Source organism: Pongo abelii, chromosome 1, assembly GCF_028885655.2.
Source record: "Pongo abelii isolate AG06213 chromosome 1, NHGRI_mPonAbe1-v2.0_pri, whole genome shotgun sequence".
Lineage (NCBI taxonomy): Eukaryota > Metazoa > Chordata > Mammalia > Primates > Hominidae > Pongo > Pongo abelii.
Genome location: NC_071985.2, coordinates 128,614,393 through 128,639,302, shown reverse-complemented (window position 1 = coordinate 128,639,302; position 24,910 = coordinate 128,614,393). Strand labels below are relative to the sequence as shown.

Genomic DNA, 24,910 nt, shown 5'->3' with positions numbered 1-24,910 from the left:
ATTTGATGTTTGCTTAGAATCTTTTTTCAGATGTTTGTCTCAAGTTTGGAGTATGATGGCAATATATACTCTAGGAATTTTTTCATGCCTTCAAATATTTTTCTTTTTCTCTGGCAGATAAATAATATATTTGGGTTGAAATCTTTCCCTGCCAGTAATATATCAATACTGCTCAAATGTTTTCTAGCTTCCAGTGCTGCAAAAGGAGATGCACTTTGCCATTCTGAATATACATATATATATATATATACATATATTTATATACACATATATATATATTTCCTAGGTAAAGATGTTGTTTTCTCTCTAGAAGCTCATGATATTTCCTTTCAACCTAACACATGTTATTATGATTTTCATTATTGTGTATCTAGCCTAGAACTTAGGGAGATTTTTGATCTACAAACTGATGTAACTTTGATCAATTTTTATTTCTATTATTTGTTTAACTATTGCCTTGCCATTTATTATTATTATTATTATACTTTAAGTTTTAGGGTACATCTGCACAATGTGCAGATTTGTTACATATGTATACATGTGCCATGTTGGTGTGCTGCACCCATTATCTCGTCATTTAGCATTAGGTATATCTCCTAATGCTATCCGTCCCCCCTCCCCCCACCCCACAACAGTCCCTGGTGTGTGATGTTCCCCTTCCTGTGTCCATGTGTTCTCATTGTTCAATTCCCACCTATGAGTGAGAACATGCGGTGTTTGGTTTTTTGTCCTTGTGATAGTTTGCTGAGAATGATGGTTTCCAGCTTCATCCATTTCCCTACAAAGGACGTGAACTCGTCATTTTTTATGGCTGCATAGTATTCCATGCAGAAATAGTATTCCATTCCAGAAAATGTGGCACATATATGCCATTTTTACTAGCACATTTTTTTTTCATTTGTGCTGGTTCTGAAACTTTTATAGTTCATGTTTTAGGGCTCCTGAATCTATACTCCAGTCCAGTATCTTGATTTTTGTATTATGATTTCTCTATTTTTGCACTGTGTTTTTCTTTTCTTTTCTTTTCTTGTCTTTTTTTTTCTGCTTCAAAAAACTTTATTTCCACTTGTTCCGAGGATTGGGAGAATGCTCCAGTGTAGTTCAAAAAGCTGCCTAGTGGCTGCAGGGAGGCTTAGGCAGAAGCCCTGTTGCTCTACGAGGGGCCCTTCAGAAGTCGCTGGGCGCAGCAGGCTCCTAGTCGTGCTTGAGAGTGAGCCTTTCGAAGAGATATTCACCCAGCCTAGCCTCTGGGCTAGCCAGCCTATGGAGATTGGTCAGATGGTCACTCATCTTCTTAAGGAGTTTCTCTTCCTTATCTAGGAAGTGACTCTCCAGGGAGCAAGAGAGATGGGACTGTGTGTGGGTAGAACGGAGGGTATGAAGATCCGAAAGGGCCTGATTCAGTTTTTTCTCCAGGCTACGGTGGCTTCCGTGGCGTCCAGGGTTTTATCCGTACTCATCTTGAGCCCCGCATATGGATGTCATGGAAGAGAGCGCAGCTGCCATGTTGGCTTTGCATTTTCAGGAGACGCTCTGTGCCCTGGCGCTTCTCCTCGGCCAATTCGACAAAGTGACCCATGCCTTCCAGAGACACATTTTCGCGGTGGGAATAGAAGCCCAGACGAGGTAGATATAGGAGGCCCGCAGGTGCAAATTGACCAGGTGGTTGATGGTAGCCTCAACCTCCGTGGAATAATTTTGATGAATCTGGGAGCTCATGGTTGGTTGGCAAGAAGGAGCTAACCACAAAAACGGTGTTGGCTGGTCCCAGAAGCAGGAGATGGCCAAGAAGATGGTCCCGGAGGTTGCAAGTGGAGAGGAGATCCCAAGGTGGTCAGAGGCTGGAAGAAAGAGAGTCCCTGGATCAGTTCCGTCCAAACACTGTTGAAGCAAGAAACAGATCTCTGGGCCCTCTGAATGGGCTGCCAATGTATTTCTTTCTTTTTTGAGACAGAGTCTCGCTCTGTCACCCAGGCTGGAGTGCAGTGAGTTCCGCCTCCCGAGTTCAAGCAATTCTTTCTCAGCCTCCCGAGTAGCTGGGATTACTGGCGCACGCCACCAGGCCCAGCTAATTTTGTATTTTTAATAGAGACGGGATTTCACCGTGTTTGCCAGGCTGGTCTCGAACTCCTGACCTCAGGTAATCCACCCGCCTCAGCCTCCCGAAGTGCTGGGATTACAAAGGCTTGAGTCACCGCGCCCGGTCGATATTTCTTACCCCGGATCTTCTGGGTTCACTAGTCTGTTTCACCAGTGACTATCCTCTCCTTAAGTTTATCTCTTAAGACTTTATGTGAAAAAAAAAATCATAGGTTTCTCAATCACCAAATATCTTATATGTGGGTGTGTATGTGTGATGTACTTGAATATCTTTAAACTCTTCTTGTAGCCACATTCTTTAGCACTTCTGCTTCTCTGAATGTGTTTTATTATTGTCCTGCCAACTCTTTTTTGATTTGGCTGCTGAGTCCCTTTGAAGAGCTATTACTTTTGTTATTGCTTTCACTTGTTTGTCTCAAGTCTAGTTGTTGGAGGTTAAAACAAGCAAACAAAACAATCCCATAAATGGATTTATGTTGTGTAATATAAATAAAGAGGCTATCAGTCATATGATACAGCACTTGGGGAAAACCTTCAAATTCTTCAACCTCCTGAACTTACCAAGGCTCCAGAGCAGGAAAGGTCTGGCCACTTATTCTGCTTCCTCTTGACATTTTAGGGCACAATGACAGCAAGCCCACTTATGAAGAAGCTGATATCACCCTTTTCTTGGTGAATCCCCTAATCTCTGCCAAGATTTTCCACAATTCAAATATGTCATATCCCTTAATCCTTGGTGTTGACACTGCTCTCTGTGCTCTCAATACTTGGCCAGTCTCTGGGGAAGAAAGTTCAGTGCCACTTCTCTGTTTCACTGTATGTTGAAACCCCAACAGAGTTCCTGGCCTCGTCTGAAAAATGTCTACCTAAAAGATCCAGAAGTTGGTCCCTTATGTCTTCAAAACTAACAATTTAAAGCTTTAGTATTTTTGCCTCGATGCACGTATAATCAGAATAATTTTTATTAACTGGATTCTACTGATAAAGTGATTTTCCACATGTGGTTTTAATGATCATATAGTTTCATATCCTTAGAAAAGAAATTTTAAAGCCACTAATAAAAGATGAATGGATATGGAAAAAAGGGTCTGTTAATGGGTGAATGGATAAAGAAAATGTGGTATATATACACAATATAATCTTGTTCAGCCTTTTAAAAAAGGGAAATCTTGGCCAGGCACAGTGGCTCACACCTGAAATCTCACCCCTTTGGGAGGCTGAGGCAGGTAGATCTCTTGAGCCCAGGGCTTCAAGATCAACCTGGGTAACGTGGTGAAACCCTGTCTCTACAAAAGAGTACAAAAAGTAGCCAGGCATGAAGGTATGGACCTGTAGTCCCAGCTACTGGGGATTGGGGGTTGGGGCTCAAGTGGGAAGATTGCTTAAGCACAGGAGGTCGAGGCTGCAGTGAGCTGAGATCATGTCACTGCACTCCAGACTGGGAAATAGAGAGATAGAAACCCTGTCAGAAAAAAAAAAAAAAAAAAAAAAGAAATCTTTCTGCCATTTGCAAGCAACAACATTAATGAACCTGGAGAACATTATACCAAGTGAAATAAGACAGACACAGGATGACAAATTGTGTTGAACTTTTTGTATGTAGAATCTAAAAATTCAAACTCATCAAAGCAGAGAGAATGGTGGGTCATGGTGGAATGGGGCAATATTGGTCAGAAGGTACAAACTCTCAGTTATAAGATGAGTAAGTTCTACTGTGTTGTTTAATTGTAATTTGACAATAGAGCATATTTGAAGAGTCCTCACCGGCTGGGCACGGTGGCTCACACCTGTAATCCCAGCACTTTGAGAGGCTGAGACAGGCAGATCACCTGAGGTCAGGAGTTCAAGACCAGCCTGGCCAACATGGTGAAACCCCATCTCTGTTAAAAATACAAAAAATTAGCCGGGCCTGGTGATGCACACCTTTAGTCCCAGCTACTCAGGAGGCTGAGGCAGGAGAATCACTGGAACCTGGGAGGCAGAGTTTGCAGTGACCCAAGATGGCACCACTGAACTCCAGCCTGGGCAACAGAGTGAGATTCTGGTTAAAAAAAAAAAAAAAAAAAAAAAAATTCTCATCATAGGCATAAATACACACAAAAAATGTAATTATGGATATGTTCATTAATACAATGGTGGTAATCATTATGCAATGTATACATATATCATCATGTTGTAGACCTTGAATATATACAATCTTTGTCAGTCAATTTTTTAATTAATAATAAGAAAAAAAATAAGATGGATGCAAAGTACCCATGGTCAGGGCTGTTACTACAAGTTGCACTCTCCCTCATAACATGTTCTAGTAAGTATTGTAATAAAAGGTTTCCTTAGTAGTTGGTATAAAGTTAAATATATCTACCCAAAAGAAGACACATGGCAATGGTAAATGAGAGGTCTTATCAGCACATTATTTGAATTATGAGATAGATCTGATGTAAATAAAGAGTTACAAGTGCCCTCTTTTTGTCTTACATAGATGAAAGCAACTTACATTACCTTAAATGTCAACCTGCTCCTGGAGACACATGCTTCCTGAAAATGAGATTACTTAATGAAGTACTTAGCTACTCCATTCATGACAAGTGCATTTGAAAATGTTGTAAAATAGCCGTAGATTACAGATCTCATCACACACATGGCTATTAATGCAATGAGACATGACAGAGCATGAAATGTGCAATATTCATTCACACTGGGAGCTAAGTACTATCAGTGCATCCATGTGTGAATTAATACAGTATAACACACTCGTGGCCATGGAATGTCACACAGTGATGATGATTGGGCTTGTAAAATGCCTTAATTAAATATTATTTGAAAAGAACAAGTATATGCTGTCACATTGATGACAAGGTTTAAAAGCGTCGAGCTAAATACATTACGCTTCACTATAGTCAATAGTCCATTAATCCCATCAATTGTGTAATTATTTTGAATTGCTTTATTTGAACTACATTTCACTTCTTAAGTCTTATATGAATAATAGGACATTGGAAAAGTAAATTAAAGTCAGCAGCATATCTTTATAACTTCATATCCAGAAATGTAAGCACAGTAAAAATATAAATGTTATTATATTCACTTTTATGTATTTAGGGACACAGATGTACTCTATTGGTAATTTTGCCTGTCTGTCCCTCTTATATTTACCCCTTCTTTTTCTTCAATAGCTATGTCCCCACAATCTGTGTATAAGTGTTTCAGTCATTTCCATATTTAAAATTTACCTTCTTAGATCCTGCATGCCTCTCCTTCTGTTCACAGGAAATATTCTCACAGTTTCCATTAACTGTTATAACTTCTATACGTTTACCCCATTATCAACTGACAACAATCAGCTGCTTTCCTACCACCCCTACTCCCATCTCAAACCCCAATCTTAAGCTATAATTGTTTTAACTAAAGTCAATAATTCTCAATTAATTATTACAAAGACCATTTTCAATTCCATGAGTCTTGCTTGATCTTTCTTGTGTTTGGCAATTTCTATCACTCCCTTCCTGATTTTCATTACATTACTTTTAATAGGTTCCCTTCAATATCTTTGGTGATTTCCTCTCAGCATTCTTCTCTTCCTCTTCATATTCTGAAACTATTCTTATTTCCTAAGATTGTGTTCTTGTCCTTTTTATTATTTTTAGATCTTACTCTGCACTCACCTGAGAAATTTTTTTCACACTCTGAGTTTCCAGTACTCATAATTCAAGCGTCACCACTAGCTTACATTTTTCTGAGCTGTAATCCCATATATATCTACTGCCTACAATATTCCTCCACTTATAGAATCCTCAAAGTCAACATGGCCCAAATAATTTTCCCATTTATCATCCTGCTTGTTTTCCAATAATCCCTATTTTGTGAATGGTTTCATCATTAGCTCATTTATCTGAACATCATATGTAAAAGTTGTTCTGGCTTCCCATTTTCTCTACCTTCTGAATTATACATATGTCTCTATTGATTACTTACTAAACAATGGGAATATTATTAGTGGATTTATGCTTGTACTCATCAATATATGATTTTTTATTAGCTCAGGATGTCATAAATTGGTCCTTCATATTCTCAGAAATATCTTTGCAGTAGTTTTTCTTTCGATATTTTAATGTATTTTTAAGATTTTGTGAGACTCAGTATATTAAATAAATGTATTGCTCTATTTAAGGACTTTCATATTGCTTTCTTCTATAGTATAGATATATGCTTTGTGTTTAAAACATAAACAGAGACAAAGGTGGAGCAAAATGGCAGAATATAAGGATTCACCAATTGTTCCCACAACAAAGGCACTAATTTAACAACTATCTATATAGGAAAAAAAAACACCTTTCTAAGAACCAAAATCAGATGCTCACTCACTCATAGTACTTGGTTTTAACTACATATCACCAAAAGATGCACTGAAGAGGTAGAAAAGACAGTCTTGAATGGCAGGCAATCAAGAGTCTCAATACTGTAATCCAGAGAATTATCCTGAGTCTTCCCCAAGACCTTTAAGGTGCTACCTACAAGTCTGCAAGGATCACAGCGTTACTGGGCTTGGGGTGCCCTATAAAGTAGATACAGTTTAGGTCACAACAGTTAAGTCCTTTCAAACATCTGGAAAGCCTTCCTAAGAAGGAAGGCTACAAATAAGCCCAGACAGTGAAGGCTACAATAAGTAGATAACTCTTCAATGCCCAGAAACTGAAGAACATGTGTTACTATCAATGCTATACATGAAAACTTGACCTCACCAAATGAGATAAATAAGGCTCCAGGGACCAATCCTGGAGAAATAGACATATATGACCATTCAGACAGAGAATTCAAAATAGCTGTCTTGAGGAAATTCAAAGAAATTCAAGATAACACAGAGAAGGAATTCAGAATTCTATCAGATAAATTTAACAAAGAGATAGAAATAATTAATAAGAATTAATAAATTCTGCCACTGAACAATGCAACTGGCATACTGAGGAATGTACCAGAGTCCTTTAATAGCAGAATTGATCAAGCAGAATTAAGAATTAGTAAGCCTGAAGACAGGCTATTTGAAAATACAGTCAGAGTAGACAAAATTTTTAAAAAATGACAAATAATGAAGCACACCTACGGGATCTAGAAAATAACCTCAAAAGGGTGAATCTAAGAGTTATTGGCCTTAAAGAAGATATAAGAGATAGGAGAAAAAAGTTGATTCAAAGGGATGTAACAGAGAACTTCCCAAACCTAGAAAAAGATATCAATAAAACAAGAAGACTATAGAACACCAAAAAGATTTAACCCCAAGAAGATTATCTCAAGGCATTTAATAATCCAACTCTTAATGGTCAAAGATAAAGAAAAGATCCTAAAAGCAGCAAGAGAAAAGAAAGAAATAACATACAATGGAGCTCTAATATGCCTGACAGCTGGCTTTTCAGTGGAAACCTTACAGGCCTGGAGAGAGTTGCATGACATATTTCAAGTGTTGAAAGAAAGAAAAAAAAAAAAAACCTAGAATAGTATATCCGGCAAAAATATCCTTCAAATGTGAAGGAGAAATAAAAACTTTCCCAGACAAACAAAAGCTGAGGGATTTCATCAACACCAGACTTGTCATACAAGAAATGCTGAAGTAAATACTTCAATCAGAAAGAAAAGGATATTGATGAGCGATAAGTAGTCACTTGAAAGTGCAAAACTCACTGGTAACAGTAAGTAAAGAGAGAAACACAGAATGTTCTAATACTGTAACTGTGGTGTGTAAACTACCTTTATCCTAAGTAGAAAGACTAAGTGATTATTATCCAAAATAATAACTACAACAACTTTTCAAGACATACAACAATAAGATAAATACAACAAAATATAAATAAGTTAAAAAGAAGGGGTACAAAGTTAAGGCATATAATTTTATTAGTTTCATTTTTTTGTTGTTGTTGTTTACACAGTGTTAAGTTGCTATCAGGTTAAAATAATGGGTTGTAAGATAGTATTTGCAAACCTCATGATAACTTCAAACCAAAAAACACACAAGAGATACACAAAAAATTGGAAAAGCAGGAAACTAAATCATATTACCAGAGAAAATTACCTGCACTAAAAGAAGACAAAGGAAGGAAGGAAGGAAGGAAGGAAGGAAAGAAAGAAAGAAAGAAAGAAAGAAAGAAAAGGAAAGAAAGAAAGGAAGGAAGGAAGGGAAAGAAAGAAAAGAAGGAACCACAAAACTAGCAGAAAACAAATAACAAAATAGAAAGAGTACATCCTTACTTGTTAATAATAACATTGATTATCAATGGATTAAACTCTCCAATCAAAAGACAGAGTAGCTAAATGGATTAATTTAAAAAAGAGACCCATTGATATGCTGCCTATAAGAAAGACACCTCACCTACAAAGATACACACATAGACTGAAAATAAAGAGATGGAAAGAGATATTCCATGCTAACAGAAACCAAAAAAAAATAGGCGTAGCTATACTTATATCAGACAAATAGATTACAAGAAAAAACTATAAGAAGAAACCAAAAAGGTCACTATAGGTTTGGTTTTTTCCAAATATAAGATCATATCATCTGCAAACAAGGGAAATGTGACTTCTTTTATTCCAGTTTGGATGCCTTTATTTATTTATCTTGTCTGATTACTCTAGCTAGGACTTCCAGTAATATGTTGAATAACAGTGGTACAAATGAGCATCCTTTTTGTGTTTCAGACCTCAGAGGAAAGGCTTTCAGTTTGTCCTCATTTAGTCTGATACTAGTTGAGGGTCTGCCATATATAGCTTTTATTATGTGAAGTATGTCCTTCTATCTATCCCAGTGAAAAAGGGGTTAATTCAACAAGAAAATATAGCAATGCTGGAGCACCCAGATATATAAAGGAAATATTATTAGAGCTAAAGAGAGACAGAGGCCCCAATACAATAATAGTTGGAGGCTGTTTCATCCAGACAGAAAATCAACAAAGAAATGTTTGTCTTAGTCTACACTATAGACCAAATGGATCTAGTAGATATTAATAGAACATGTCATCCAATGGCTGCAGAAATTCAAAGGATTATTAGTGGCTACTCTGAACAACTATATGCCAATAAATTGGAAAACCTAGAAGAAATGGGCAAGTTCCTAGACACATACAATCTACTAATATTAAAGCAGGAAGAAATCCAAAGCCTGAACAGACCAATAACAAGAAATGAGATTGAAGCCATAATAAAATGTCTCACAGAAAAAAATATTTCTGGACCTGATGGCTTCACTGCTGAATTCTACCAAACATTTAAAAAGGAATAACAATTTTATTTAAACTATTCCAAAGAAAAAGAGAGAAGGAGAGAATACTTCCAAATTCCTTCTATGTAGCTAGTATTACCCTGAAACCAAAACCAGAGAAAGACATCAAAAAAAAGAAAACTACAGGCCAATATCTCTGATGACTATTGATGCAAAAATCCTCAACAAACTGAATTCAACGGTATGTTAAAAAGATCACTCATCATGGCCAAATGGATTTATCCCTGTGATGCAAGGATGATTCACCAAATGCAAATCATTCAAAGTGATACATCATATCAATAGAATGAAGGATAAAAAACCATATGATTATTTCAATTGATGCTGAACAAGCATTTGATAAAATTCAACATCACTTTATGATAAAAATCATCAAAAAACTTGGGATAGAAGGACGTACTTCAACATAATAAAAGCTATGTATGACAGACCCTCAGCTAGTATCAGACTGAATGGGGACAAACCGAAAACCTTTCCACTGAGTTCTGAAACACAACAAGGATGCCCACTCGTGCCACTGTTATTCAACATATTACTGGAAGTCCTAGCTAGAGTAATCACACAAGATAAATAAATAAAGGACATCCAAATTGGAATGGAAGAAGTCAAATTTCCCTTGTTTGCAGATGATATCATCTCGTATTTGGAAAAATCTAAAGTCTTCACACCTCAAATTATGAAACTATTACAAAAAATCATATGAGAAAATCTCCAAGACATTGGTCTGGACAAAAATTTATTGAGTAATATCTCACAAGCACAGGCGACCAAAGCAAAAATGGACAAATAGGATCACATCAAGTTAAAAGCTTCTATGCAACAAAGGAAACAATTAACAAAGTGAAGAGACAACCAGCAGAATGGGAGAAAATATTTTCAGACTACCCATCTGACAAGGGCTTAATAACCAGAATATATAAGGAACTCAACTTGATAGGAAAAAAATCTAATAATCCATTCCAAAAAATGGGCAAAAGATTTGAATAGACATTTCTATAAAGAAGTCATACAGATGGCAAACAGGCATATGCAAATGTGCTCAACATCATTGATTATCAGAGAAGTACAAATCAAAAATTCAATGAGATATCATCTCATCCCATTTAAAATGGCTTTATCCAGAAGACAGGCAGTAACAAATGCTGACAAGTATATGGAAAAAAGGGAACTCTCATATGCTGTTGGTGGGAGTGCAAATTAGTACAATCGCTATGAAGAACAGTTTGGAGGTTCCTCAAAAAACTAGAAATAGAGCTATCATATAATTCAGCAATCTTACTGCTGGGTATATACCCAAAAAAAGGAAATCAGAAAATTGAAGAGATTTCTGCACTCCCATATTTGTTGCAGCACTATTCATATTAGTCAAGATTTGGAAGCAGCCTAAGTGTCTATCAACAGATGAATGGATAAACAAAATGTGATATGGAGTACTATTTAACCTTATAAAAGAATGAGATCCAGTCATTTGCAACAACATGGATGGAACTAGAGATCATTATGTTAAATGAAATAAACCAGGCACAGCAAGACAAACGTCACATGTTCTCATTATTTGTGAGATCCAAAAATCAAAACAATTGAAATCATGGACATAGAGTTTCAAAGGATGATTACAAGAGGCTGGGAATGATAGTGGGAGGCTGTAGGGGGAGGAGGGAATAGCTAATGGGTGCTAAAAATGAGAAAAAATGAATAATATCTAGTATTTGATTACATAACAGGGTGACTATAGTCAATAATAACTTAATTATACATTTTTAAATAACTAAAATAGTTTAATTGGATTATTTTGAACATAGAGGATAAATGCTTGAGGTAATGAATACCCCATTCTCCATGATGTAATTATTTCACATTGCATGACTGTATCAAACATCTCATATACCCTACACACACACACACACACACACACACACACACACATATATATACATACATACCATGTACCCATGAAAATTCTAAAAAATAAAATTCTCTGGTAAAATAAAAAATAACATAAAACACAATCAGAAGGTTTGGGTTACGTCAGCTTTGCTGAGTTTATTGTCATTATGGCAAGTTGTATTGAGGAAGAAAATCACCAAAAATATAAAATGGAAAGAAATGTCAATTAAAAAAGATTAATTTTCAAACTAGAAGTAATGCATTTATAAGATGGAACTATAATTTATAATTAGTGTTCCTAAAAATTAATGAATCTTCCCAAAAATTAGCATGAGTCAAATGTAAACACAAAGATAGGCTCTCATTTGTTTTTTCGTAACAATAGAACTTAAAATAATACTATTTTTCTAATGTTGTATAACAAATTACTAAAACTTAGCAGTTTAAAAGAATACTCAGTTATTATCACACTTTTTTGTTGGTCAGAAGAGCAAGTGGGCTTGCTTACCTGGGTTCTCTTTTCTAAGTGCTGTAAGACTGAAATCAAAGCGTCCACTAGGGTGGGCCGTTATCTGGAGGCCTGTGTTCGAGGCTTTTATACTTCTAAGCTTATACGTGTCATTGGCAGAAGTTATTTTCTTGTGGTATAGAACTGAGGACTCATTCTGTGGTTAGCTGTCAGCCAGGCTCCACCATACCTCTGAAGGCACCTCCCTTTTATCTCACATGGCCTCTTCAATCTTCAAAGTAGCAGTGGCTCATTGAGTCCTTCTCATGCTTTGATTCTCTCTGACTTCTTCTTCTGCTACCAGACTGAGAAACTCTTCTATTAAGGGGATTCAAGTTTCACTTCCATTTAGTGCCACTAACTGTAAATTTTTATTAACAGGTGCCTCACATTGGCTGAGGCTATTAACAAATGTCTGCTTTTGATAGCGTGGGCCCTGAGAACATCTCCTGGGCTGCAAAGAGCAACTCAATCTTCTGGAACTGTAAAATTACATCTTAGCTTCTGGACATTTACATCCAATGTGAAAGGCAAGGTGGTCTTTATAAATCCTTGGGAATTTGCCAGGCTGTATGCCAGATGTAAATAGGCAGAGCATCAGAAAATTGTCTCATAGTTCTGGGACAGCTAAACAGGGCTGGATAAGAGGGAGAACTGTGAGAGGCAGCTATGTTGGCCCTCACCCTCACATAAGATCGTTCCGAGTGTGTGGGCAAAATGGGGAAGTCCACAGGGTAGTGAAGGCAGCTACTGAAAATGGAACAATTAGGGAGTAAGGAAATATGAGCAAGGAAATACTGAGCAAGGAAATATGTTTTTTTTTTAACTTAAGAAGTGTAATATTATCTGTGTTTTCTGCAATGTGGGAAGAGTTTGAATCTCTAAACCAGTTTGTGGCACTCTTCTAATAAAAAAGTAAGCAGAGTAAGATCTTTGTTATTACCACTGTGGGGAGAAAAATCAGAGGCTCTGCATGAGGGACATAGACAATGAATCTGTAGAATCAATCACATATGGAGAAAAGCCAAGTCTGGATAAAAAGATAAGGGCAGTACATGTTATAGTGGATATAGAGTGAGTGAATCTCTCTGAAAATGCAAGTAACAAATAGTCTGACTCTATTTTGAGCAAGCAGTTAAGTGGAATTAAGAATTTTCAGTTAAATATAAAAGCCAGAATTACTGATATATTTCTTTCCACTTTCCTAGTACAGAATAATATTAAGCTGAAAAAAAGAGATTCAAAATATCTTGACAATATAAAAGATTAAGATTTAATAAATAGATTATTCAAGTTCATCTAGCAAGAAGTATTTAAAAATTATTTAGCTGAAAAAAGAGACCTAGAATATCTTAACAATATAAAATAAAAAATTAAGATTTAGTAAGTAGAGATATTCTTCAAGTTTATCTAGCTAAAATTTTTCAAAAATTCATGGGAGAAAGAAATTGAAGATAGAGCACAAGAATTTTGGTTTTAATCTGTAGTTTTTGTGAGATTTTTGTGTTTAATGAAGTTAACCATAAAATGACAATAGCATGAGTTGGTCATTCTCAGTTTCACTAAAGCACCCATGTATGTCCCAACATAAAACAAAGCTAATTGAGAAAGTCAAAGCCATCCTGGAATGACCCTTATGCATTTATGTCTGATCCATGATCTGGTGTTGAAGGAAGCACTTAAGATCGCTGCAACATGTGTCCCCTCCTGGTCAGCTAATTTCAGGGGAGACTATTGGGATAAGTAATAATTTGCTTTACATTTCTGTTTATTTCATTCACCAATAAAGGATATAAACCTCCTATGTCCACACCAGGGTTCAGTAAGAAGAAAGAACCCATACCAGTTATTTGAACAATGAAATTTTAATATGAACAATTATTAACTAGATACAAAATTGATAATGAGACAACTGAAATATAAGAAGAGAAAAGAAAAGTAGCTACCGTAGGAACAGTTATCAATCTTAGAGATGCAGGAACAAAGAGATGGGATTCAAATTACTCTTGGTAATTTAAATCAATTTCCTCATTGTTAAAATGAGGCTGTTTGACTAAATTATGCCTAATATTCTATGGCTATTATTCTCTACAATCTGTGCTCTAAAATCCTGTGACTTCATAAATCGTGCTCAATTAACCCCTGTGTGATTTAAAAAAAAGGTGAGAGTAGTGTTTATATTTCACTTCTTCTGAAGCGCTGGCATATTAGTAGAATGTCACCTGAACCCCCAAATTATAATGACCCAACCAATATTTAAGGTTATTTTTTGCTCACTTAACAGCCATGAAAATATGTCCCTGGTCATTGAGGGATTCTCCTCTACGTACTGACTTAGGGACACAAGTCTTCCCAGCAATGGCTCCCGTATTCCCCCAGTCACTGTGCTCATCTGCACCAAGCTGAGAGAGGAAAGCACATGTAGAATGTATACATTGGAGGTTTTGATGGTTATATGCGAAAGAGGTATTTATAATTTCTACTCACATTCTACTGGATAAAACTCAATCACTGTCAAGCCTAGCAGAAACGAAGGAAGAAAAATTTAGCAGAGCTATGCTCCCAATAGAAAAGAAACATGTTTGGTAATCAGTTAACCATCTCTGCTACTGCTAGTTTTATGTAAACATTTTTGAGTGTAAAATTTCTGAGATAAACAGTTTAATTAGCCCTATTGTGTGTGCATGTTTTTCCAAAAGCATATCCAAATTATGATCTTATTTATTGAATTGATTGTTATCCATTTTCCTTTAACAATTTTATTTAGATGTCTATATTTTATTTTAAAATGTAGTACTATACATTAATTTTTGTTTTATTTATGTTCTAAAGTAAAGTGATTTTTGTGCAAGTTACCACATTATATAGAAATACTCTACTTGTGCGTTTATTTATCTCTCCCACTGAAATTTAAGCCATCATAGGCAGGGACTGTATCTTTTTTATCGTTTGCTTCCTTATCATCAAAAGCACACAATAAAACCACCTAACCTATTAAAAAATGACCATCTAGAATGAAGTAAATGTTTTAATTTTCTCATTTCTACATTTTATTAAGCAGGTTCAAAATTGTTTATGATGTAAAGGTATATATATATTTTTAATGAACAGCATGATGTTAGGAAGTCTCAGAAACAGCCATGGAAGACAGAAAGAGGTGTGAGTGCACTTGTAAGCAATTTGTTCTTTTCCAAAGTCACACCCAGGACCATAATTAATATAATATTTTCTCTAGGTCTTATACACTACCTTTTATGTGAGGAAGTTTTGACTCTCAGGAGTCACAAATGGCTTCATTAAAACTTTTAAACTTCATCAAAAAAGGTGAAGAATCAACATAGGCAGCATGTCTGTTCCACCCCAAATCAAGAATAATCCAGCCCACAGTTTCTAAGATCTTGCCTTTTCCTGGATTAAGTTAGGGCCAAAAAGGGATATGGAGTTCCACTCTCAGTGAAGGTGGATTTATGAGCTTCCAGAAATAAGCAGCCAGGAGGCTATGACCCTTAAAGGGTTAAAAGGAGGTATAAACTCTGGATCTCTCCTGACTGTAAAAGAGGGCACCAGGGGTGATATTTTGCATATCTTTTTCCAGCTTAGTATTATTTTCTACTAGGGAAGTGAAATAAATCTATCTGTGCATTCCAGTTTTTATACTTAACAGAAATTCTTAGCTCCACTTGCTCACTGCAGTTATCACAGGTTGAGGTGGCAAGGGTAGAGTGAGTTTTGTCCAAGAGCTTGGCAACTTCGGGCAGGAAATTATTTTTGTCTCAATTTCTTCATTTGTAAGATGAGAGGTAAGGAAGAAATGATTTCTAAGTTACCTTTCAGTTCTAACTTCTAGTAATTTTATTAGGTTGGCTTTTGCTCTGGAGAGAGAAGACCTAGATTTGACTCTGTGTGATCATGGGTGAGTGATTTAATCTCTCCAAAGCTTAATGTACTCATTAACAAAATGGGGATAATAATACCATTCCTTATAGGTTAGCACACATCTTCACCTGCAAAAATAGCTGAATAAAATATAGTTATCATTAAAATATCTGTTACTGGCTATTAATCTCTTAAACTTCCCACAGAGTAATATCTTTTCAAATACCTCATTTATTCAAATCTGAAAATCAATAGAATTGTTATGAGAGTTTATAAAGATATGCATTGTTATTAATTGTATATTGTTAACCCTTTAAGAGGTCTGACTTAGTAATTATAAATTTAGTCTCATCAATTTCTACTCATCCTATGTATATGTTACATATAATGGGGGGGGGTTGCAATTATTCAATATAATAGTCTTACTCAAAATAATTAAATAATCTTTTCTTTAACTAAACCAGAGAGAAGAAGTGATGGGAGGTAGAAATGAATTATAGTCATTCATTCACACAGATAAATGTGAAGGTAATAAAACATGTAGTCTTACACATAGCAAGAGACACTGAAAATAGATGGAATATTCAAATGGGCCTTATAGAATAAGTAGCACTTTCATAGCTATAAATTTTGAAAATACTATAATGGATTGGGTTGGAGGAAGGTAGGAATGGGAAGAGAATGCCATGACCACAAAAAAGAGTAGAATTGAAGTGCAGGACAGACACACTGATGGAAACCTGAAAGTAATTTTGACTCTGGAAATGTAAGTGTTAAACTTAAGTGAAAGAAATGAAATAAACATTAAATGCAATAAATGCTAAATGAAATCAAGCATGCTCATAAAAAATAAGTGGAATTTTAGGGAATAAGTGGAATTTGTAGGGAAAGTAAAAATGAGATTGATAAACCAGTGCACATATGAAAGGGCAGGAAAGAAAACATTTATATCAATATTATTTCTTACTTAAAATTAAATATATGTTTAGGAAAGCTTTATTCCCCCAAAGACTAAACTCCTAACTTTTTGTTTTTCTACTGTTACATTGCAATAAATATTAAACAAACAGACAATTAAAAAGAAATGTTCTGTGTGAATTGAGCTGTTTTTGATATCCAAATGTATCTGATTTCGTTGAAGTTACCAGGTACTGTGAAGTTAGACTTCACAGGAAGTTTAGATTCTCCTTTCTTTCTTGAACTCAGTGAAATTCTTCAGCAGTGTAAATCCCTTTGAAGTTAGGTTGATATGCCAATGTTGAACGAAATTTTGTGAACTTCAAAGCTTGCTCTCTTCTAGAGGATATTCCTGGTGAGGCTAGATATTGCAAAAAGAAATAAGAATACTACCTGAACATTTTAACTAATCTGGTTTCTAAAATAATATGTAAGCCTTCTTATTTCGTGACTATTCATCTTTTTGATATATTTACAATATTTAGTGCTTTATTATTACTATAATATTGCAAAATTTTGGTTTATACATATTTTATGCAATAGAAGTCCGATTAACTTACCTTACATGGAAATTTTATTTTATTTTCTTATAAAAAGGAGTTTTGAAAAGAATACAGAATTGTGAACCACAGACGCTTCATGAAGGTGTCAGCTATGAGTCCTGGGGTAAATGTATTCAAAAAAGGAATTAATAAATGAACATCCCAAGTTTTTACAAGAAGGAAATAACATGATGTATGTCTAAGGGCTTAATATTCATTTAGAGTTAATTTCTTCCTTCTAATCTCCATGAAACACTGAAAATTATCAGAACGATGACTTTAAATTAAGATATTTTTATTAATTATTCCAGAGTAAGGAACATATAGGGAATAACATGTATAACTCCTCACTTCCTCTCATATCCCACATACAACCCACAAGGAAATTGTGGGTTGCATGGGAATTATATGCCATTATATTAGAATGTTATTGTAGAGTCTTCTCCAAACAGTTCAAAAAGTATTACAAAAAATACATAAATTCTTACAATGCCATATATAGGCATGAATTTAATTAAATTACCACATCCATTCTTTATCAAATTGGTACTGAGAGTCAACTACGTACTAGGCACTATTTCCATCAAGAATAAATGAAACACTCCTGTGCTCATGAAATTCATGTTCAGAGTTTAGAGAGAGGCAATTGAAAAAAAGAATGAATAAGTAAATTATGTAATAGTGAGAAGTAATACAGAAAAAAAGAAAATGCAGAGCACGGTTAGGTGGATCAGCAGTGGAAGGCATCCCTTGCATGTGGGTTTAATTTCAGATAAATTGTGAGGGAAGGCCTCGGTGAACCTGTAACACATGAACCAAGACTTGAAGGTGCGAGAGTGAGTGCTGTGCATGGTCAGGGAAAACGTTTGAAGCCAAGGCAGTGGCAGTGTGGAAGCCCAAGAACAGGAGTGTCCATCAGGTGGTTAAGGAGCACAGTTTCCTGCAAGCAAAGTAAGCAAGGAGAGAATGGAAGGACATGGGGGATGGAGGGTGATTGTGTAAGGCAAATAAGGCTATTTTTTAAAACTTTTAATTACACTCTAAATGGATTAGCAAGAGCCATGGGTGGAATTTGTGAGGTAAACCAAATTATTTTGGTTTGTATTTTAAAAGGAACACTCTGGCTACTGTGTTGAGAATAAACAAGACAAGGATGGAAGTGGGGAGAGCAGCAAGAAGGCTGTTGCAGTGATGAGAGGGAGAGAAGGCCGTGGCTCCCAAGAGAGTGCCAGCAGATTGGGTGGTGGGCAAGGGGTCAGGCTCAGATTTCATTCTGAAAGTAGAACCAGTAAGATTTCCTTGTGGGTTTTATGTCTGTTATGAGAGAAAGTGAGGTGTCACAGATGACCCATGATTTTTTTTTTTCTTGTGAGTGACAGAAAGAATGAGCTGCTATAAACATGGGAAAAGCCATAGGAGGAACAGTTTCTTTCTTTGTTTGAAGAAAGTGGGTGGAATGAGAAACTCAGTTTTGATAAAACAATCTACCCAAGTCAAATACTCTTTTCCTTATTGAATAAAAGCATAACATAAAAGACAGATGTATTTGTACTAATTGAGGTACGAAGTCATCACAGTTTTCATAATTCAGTTTGGTCTATGTTGCAGCATTGCATTTCTGGTATCACAGACTATTAATAAACCAACAAAAGAAAAGTAGGGAGACCAACATCTTTAGACATACTTAGAACAAAGTATAGATATCTCATATTGAATGAAATTCTGCCACATGAATTTGAGAAAAGGATCATTTTTTCAATATTAATCTTGATATTTAGCTTTTCATTAAATGGATAGGTTTTAAGGGAGGCATTAAATGTATTGGAAAAAGTGAATCGCTTGCCATAAAAATAATATTTTAAGGAGGTTATTTTAATATAATAAAAAGTGTGTTTTGGAAGGTATTGTATCAAATGAGTGAAACAGAATATCAAAAAATAATTAGTAACTTTTAAAGTCAATTAATACTTAAACCAGAGTCTTTCAGATTATCAAATAAATTTTAGGCCATAGTGGGTAAAGTACTGGTTAAAAACTTTTGTTTTTTTGGAGCTAGAAAGACTGGTTAAAACTCAAATATTTAATATACTTAGCTACTCTTAGTTTCTTTCTTCTCTTCTCAACGAATGGGATAATAATAATCACCTTACAGGATTTGGTATATGATGACTATGAAAATAATTTCAATAATATTGCTTATAATTATGTGTAAGATATACACATATATATTCATATATATATATGTATACACACACATACATATATATATAAAACTTATCAGAGTACTTAAGATCCTGAATGTGAACACAGCCAACATTCAGTTTTCTTACGAAATTAAATCCACATTTTCTTTTGGAGGATGAATAATTTTATTTCATACAATCTGTTGAGATTATAATTGACTACAGTTAGGAATTATATCAGTTAAGACTGGCTAAACTGCTATAAAAAACATGAAAATATCAATAGCTCCCATTCAGTAAAGGTGCATCTATTAATTACATATAAATCAAGGGTAGATATTGCAAGATGGTGGGAATTTTGCCTCCATAGTGATTTGGAGATTCACACTTTTTTCTCATTTTGTGACTGTATCAACCTCTAGGGCTTGTTGAATATCTACATTTAGCAAACTGAAGGATTAATAGAACATGGAGGAATTATGTCTACTTCCAAACAGAGGAGCTTTCTGAGTATAGTTCAATACTTGTCATATTGTCACACCTGACTGAGATGTGACAACATGCTAGCAGCTCTCGCTCGCCCTCAGCACCTCCGCATCTGCTCTGGCCGTGCTTGAGGAGCGCTTCAGCCCACCGCTGCACCGTGGGAGCCCCTCTCTGGGCTGGCCGAGGTCGGAGCCGGCTGCTTGTGGGGAGGTGTGGAGGGAGTGGCGGGGGTGGGAACCTGGGCTGCGCGCGCAAAGTTGGCTGGCCTGCGCAAGTTCCAGGTGGGCACATGCTTGGCAGGCCCTGAACTTGGAGCAGCCAGCTGGTGCTGCCAGCCCCAGGCAGTGAGGGGCTTATCACCAGGGCAGCAGCTGAAGAGGGGGCCCTGGGTCCCCCAGCACTGCCGGCCCACCCATACTGCACTCAAATTCTCGCCTGGCCTCAGCCACTTCCCCGTGGGGCAGGGCTTGGGACCTGCAGCCCACCATGCCAGAGCCCCTGACCCAGTGGTGGGCTCCCGCACAGCCGGAGCCTCCTGGATGAGTGCCGCCCCCTGCTCCCCAGCGCCAGGTCCCATCCACTGCCTGAGGAGTGCAGGTGTGTGGCGCGGGACTGGCGTGCAGCTCTGCCCACCGCCTTGGCATGAGATCCACTAGGCGAAGCCAGCTGGGCTCCTGAGTTGGGTGCGGACTTGAAGAACTTTTATGACTAGCTGGAGGATTGTATATGCACCAATCAGCACTGTGTCTAGCTCAAGGATTGTATATGCACTAATCAGCACTCTGTATCTAGCTGGGGGTTCGTGGATGCACCAATCAGCACTCTGTATCTAGCTAATCTGGTGGGGACTTGGAGAACCTTTGCATCTAGCTAGAGGATTGTAAATACACCAATCAGCACTCTGTCTAGCTCAGGGATTGCAAATGCACCAATCAGCACCCTGTCAAAACAGACCAATCAGCTCTCTGTAAAATGGACCAATCAGCTCTCTGTAAAATGGACCAATCAGCTCTCTGTAAAATGGGCCAGTCAGCAGGATGTGGGTGGGTCAGATAAGGGAATAAAAGCAGGCTGCCCCAGCTAGCAGCAGCAACTGCTGGGGTACCGGTTTACACTGTGGAAGCTTTGTTCTTTCACTCTTGGCAACAAATCTTGTTGCTGCTCACTCTTTGGGTCCGCATTGTCTTTATGAGCTGTAACACTCACTGTGAAGGTCTGCAGCTTCACTCCTGAGGCTAGAGAGACCACGAACCCACTGGCAAGGACGAACAACTCCAGATGCGCCACCTTTAAGAACTGTAAGGCTCACCGTGAAGGTCTGCAGCTCCACTCCTGAAGTGCGTGAGACCGTGAACCCACCAGAAGGAAGAAATTCCGGACACATCTGAACATGTGAAGGGACAAACTCCAGACACACCATCTTTAAGAACTTTAACAGTCACCATGAGGGTCCATGGCTTCATTCTTGAAGTCAGCAAGACCAAGAACCCACTAATTCTGTACACAGGACAGCAAAGAGAAGCTGAAAAATAGAGGTCTCAGCTAGTTGTTTCTCACATAAAATTTTATATGCTATGGAAATGAAAAATAAATATAATAATTAGTTATGCTAGCTAAAGACATTGAGCATATACTAGGTCAGATATCTGCACTTGACCCAGTGTTGATCAAGTGGATACTAGTTTATTTTTAATTTTTTGTTTATTGGAGTTATTTTCTTAGTGGTTAATCGTGGGATTACAACATGCATCTCAAATTAGCCAAATCTATCTCAGATTTCTACCAACTTAAATGTAGTGATACATATACAATTTGTTTCACTATACGGTCATCTTTATTCACTGTGTATTATTCCGTATTCATGCTGCTGATAAAGACATACCTAAGACTGGGGAATTTACAAAAGAAAGAGGTTTAATGGACCCACAGTTCCATGTGGCTGGGGAGGCCTCAAGATCATGGCAGTAGGTGAAAGACATGCTACATGGTGGCAGACAAGAAAAGAGAATGAGAGCCAAGAGAAAGGGGTTTCCCCTTATAAAACTATCAGATTTCGTGAGACATATGGGCTACCATGAGAACAGTATGGGAGAAAACGCTCCCTTAATTATCTTCAACTGGATTCCTCCCACAACATGAGGGAATTATGGGAAGTTACAATCCAAGATGAGATTTGGGTGGAGACACAGCCAAACTATATCACACTGTTTTACTTTTCATGGTTTCAGTTACCTGCGGTCAACCACAGCCTGAAAGCATTAAATGAAAAATACCAGAAACAAAAAATTTATAAATTTTAAATTGTGTCATTCTGAGTAGTGCGATGAAACCTCATGCCATTCTACTGCATCCTGCCCAAGACATGTATCATCTGTTGGTTCAGCATATCCATATTGTATATGCTACCTGCCCTTTTGTCACTTAGTAGTCATCTCATTTATCAGATTGGCTTTCATGGTATTGTAGTGCTTGTGCAAAAGTAACCCTTATTTTACTTAATAATGGCCCCAAACACAATAGTGTTGGTGATGACAATCTGAATATGCCAAAATGAAACCATAAAATACTTTCTTGATATTAAAGGGTAAAGGATCAAAACTTAATAAAAGAAAAAAAAATCATATACTTTGACTGCTAAGATCTAGGGTAAGAGCAAAACTTTTATCCTTCAAGTTGTGAAGAAGGAAAAGGAAATTTATACTAGTTTTGCTGTCATACCTCAAACTTTATTATTATGCATACGAAAAACATCGTGTATAAAGGTATTGTTACTATCTGCTGGTTTCAGGCATTCACTGGGGAGTCTTGGAATATATCCCATGCAGAAAAGGGGGTACTATTTTAGTTTTCTTCACTACCCCTCTTTGTGCTATTATTGTCAAATATATCTGTATATCTTACAAACACATCAATGTAGTGTTATAATCATTGCTTTATATAAAGCTAGATCATTGAAGAAAGACAAAAATACGTTTATAGTGTTTTTGATTAAACTTATTTATCACTCCTGATAGTCTTCCTGTGGAGTGGAGTTAATAACTCAATGTCACTTTCTTACTCCACTGTAATCTTCTTTCCCTCACTACTTTGGGCTGTTTTTGTCAAATATGTTACATGTTTATATGGTATAGTACCAATATTTCAATTTTGTAGATATTATTTATAGTATTATTTAAATCAATTAAGATAAGAAAAGAAATACGTAATAATAGTGTCTTTTATAGTTACTAGGTTGTTATCTTTACTGGCACTTTTTTATGTCAGTTAGAATTACTGTCTGATATTACTTTATTTTAGCCTCGACAAATTTCTTTAGTATTTCTTATAAGGGACATCTGCTAGTAAGAAATTCTTTCAGTCTTGGTTTTCAATGTTTTATTGTGCCTTCATTTTAAATAGCTGTGCTTCATATAGGACTCTGGTTGACAGCTCTTTTCTTTAAGCACCTCGAATAAGTCACCTCACTGCTTTCTGGACTCTACTGTTTCTTAGGAGAAATCAGCTGTTTATCTTATTTGTGTTTGCTGGTATACGGTAAGTTATTTTTCTCTTGCTGCTTTAAAAATTTTTTCTTTGTCGTTAGCTTTCAACATTTTGACTATAGATATACATTTTTAAAGTTTACTAGGAATTTGTTGAACTTCGTGTACATGTAGATTAATGTTTTTCATTATATCTGGGAAGTTTTCAGGCATTATATCTTTGTATATTGTATGCCTTTTTCTCTTTTTTCCTTTACATTCCACTGGGCATATGTTTGTGCACTTAACAGTATCCTACAGATCTCTGAGGCTTTGTTCGTTTTCCTGAATTTTTTTTTCCCTGTTCTTCAGATTCCATACTCTCTAATAATCTATCTTCAAGTTTGCTGATTCTTTCTTCTGCCAGCTCAAAGCTACTGCTAAATCCCTTTAGGTAATTTTTATTTTTAATTATGGTACTTTTACACTCCAGAATATGTATTTTTTAAAATATCTACCTCTTTATTTATAATCTATTTGATGTTATCCTCATCAATTTTCTTTAGTTTGTTGAACATATTTATAATAGTCCTGTTGAAGTCTTTGCTAATTCTAACATCTGGGTGCCCTCAAAAACAGTTTATATTCCTTGCTTTTTAAAATCCTCTTTGAGTAAGGTACACATTACCTTATTTCTTTGACTTTCAATTTTTTTTGTCAAGAATTGGACATTTTAGAGAGTATAAGTTAGCAACCATTCTGCCACTACCCACCAGGGTTTGATGTTGGTGTTTAGTGTTATTTGCTTAATGAATTGGCTAAATTAATTAATGAAATCTATTTCCCTTGTAACGTGAAGTCTCAGAAGACACATTTTCCCCCCTTCACTTTTAAATTTTAAGCTTGCTTGTCTAGCAGTCATGCCTGGGTTAACATATTTTATCGTTCATCTAGTGGCTAGTCAAAAGTTATCATTATGTGTTATTTCTTGTTACAGCTATATTCATGGAACTATTAGCCTTCTACTCTTAATTCTTTATTCTTCTACTATTAATTGCTCACTACTAGAACTATATTTTTTGAAAAAACCTTAAGGCATGTGATTTCCATCCTCTTTTCCAAATGAAATCACCCCCTTCAACAGATTGACACAGCTGCCTGTCTTTCTGTTTTGCCTCTCACCTAGGCAGAACCTCTGTTGTATCCCACCGGAGGAAGGAGTGGCAGCCTATTTCTCTGGAATTACATCTCTATCCTATAAACAGAAGCTGAGGAGAAATGAGGAGGAAAAGCCCTGAATTTTCACCTCTCTCATCATAGAACAGTCAGAGGCATGTGAACCAGAACAACTCTGTCTTGACTAGGAGCTAGGTAAAATGAGGCTGAAACCTACTGGGCTACATTCCCGGACAGTTAGGACATTCTAAGTCACACAATGAGATAGGAGGTCAGCACAAAATACAGGTCATAAAAACCTTGCTGATAAAACTGGTTGCAGTGAAGGAGCTGGCCAAAATCCACCAAAACCAAAATGGCCACAAGAGTTGTCCTCACTGCTACACTCCCACCAGCACCATGACAGTTTACAATTGCATAGCAACATCAGGAAGCTACCCTATATGGTCTAAAAAAAAGAGGCATAG

At 36.5% G+C, this 24,910-nt stretch overlaps 1 pseudogene; it reads right to left on the bottom strand.

Annotated features, from left to right (window-relative positions):
- Window positions 1-1,078: 1,078 nt before the first annotated feature.
- Window positions 1,079-20,383, bottom strand: LOC103891925 (uncharacterized; annotated as a pseudogene).
- Window positions 20,384-24,910: the final 4,527 nt, after the last annotated feature.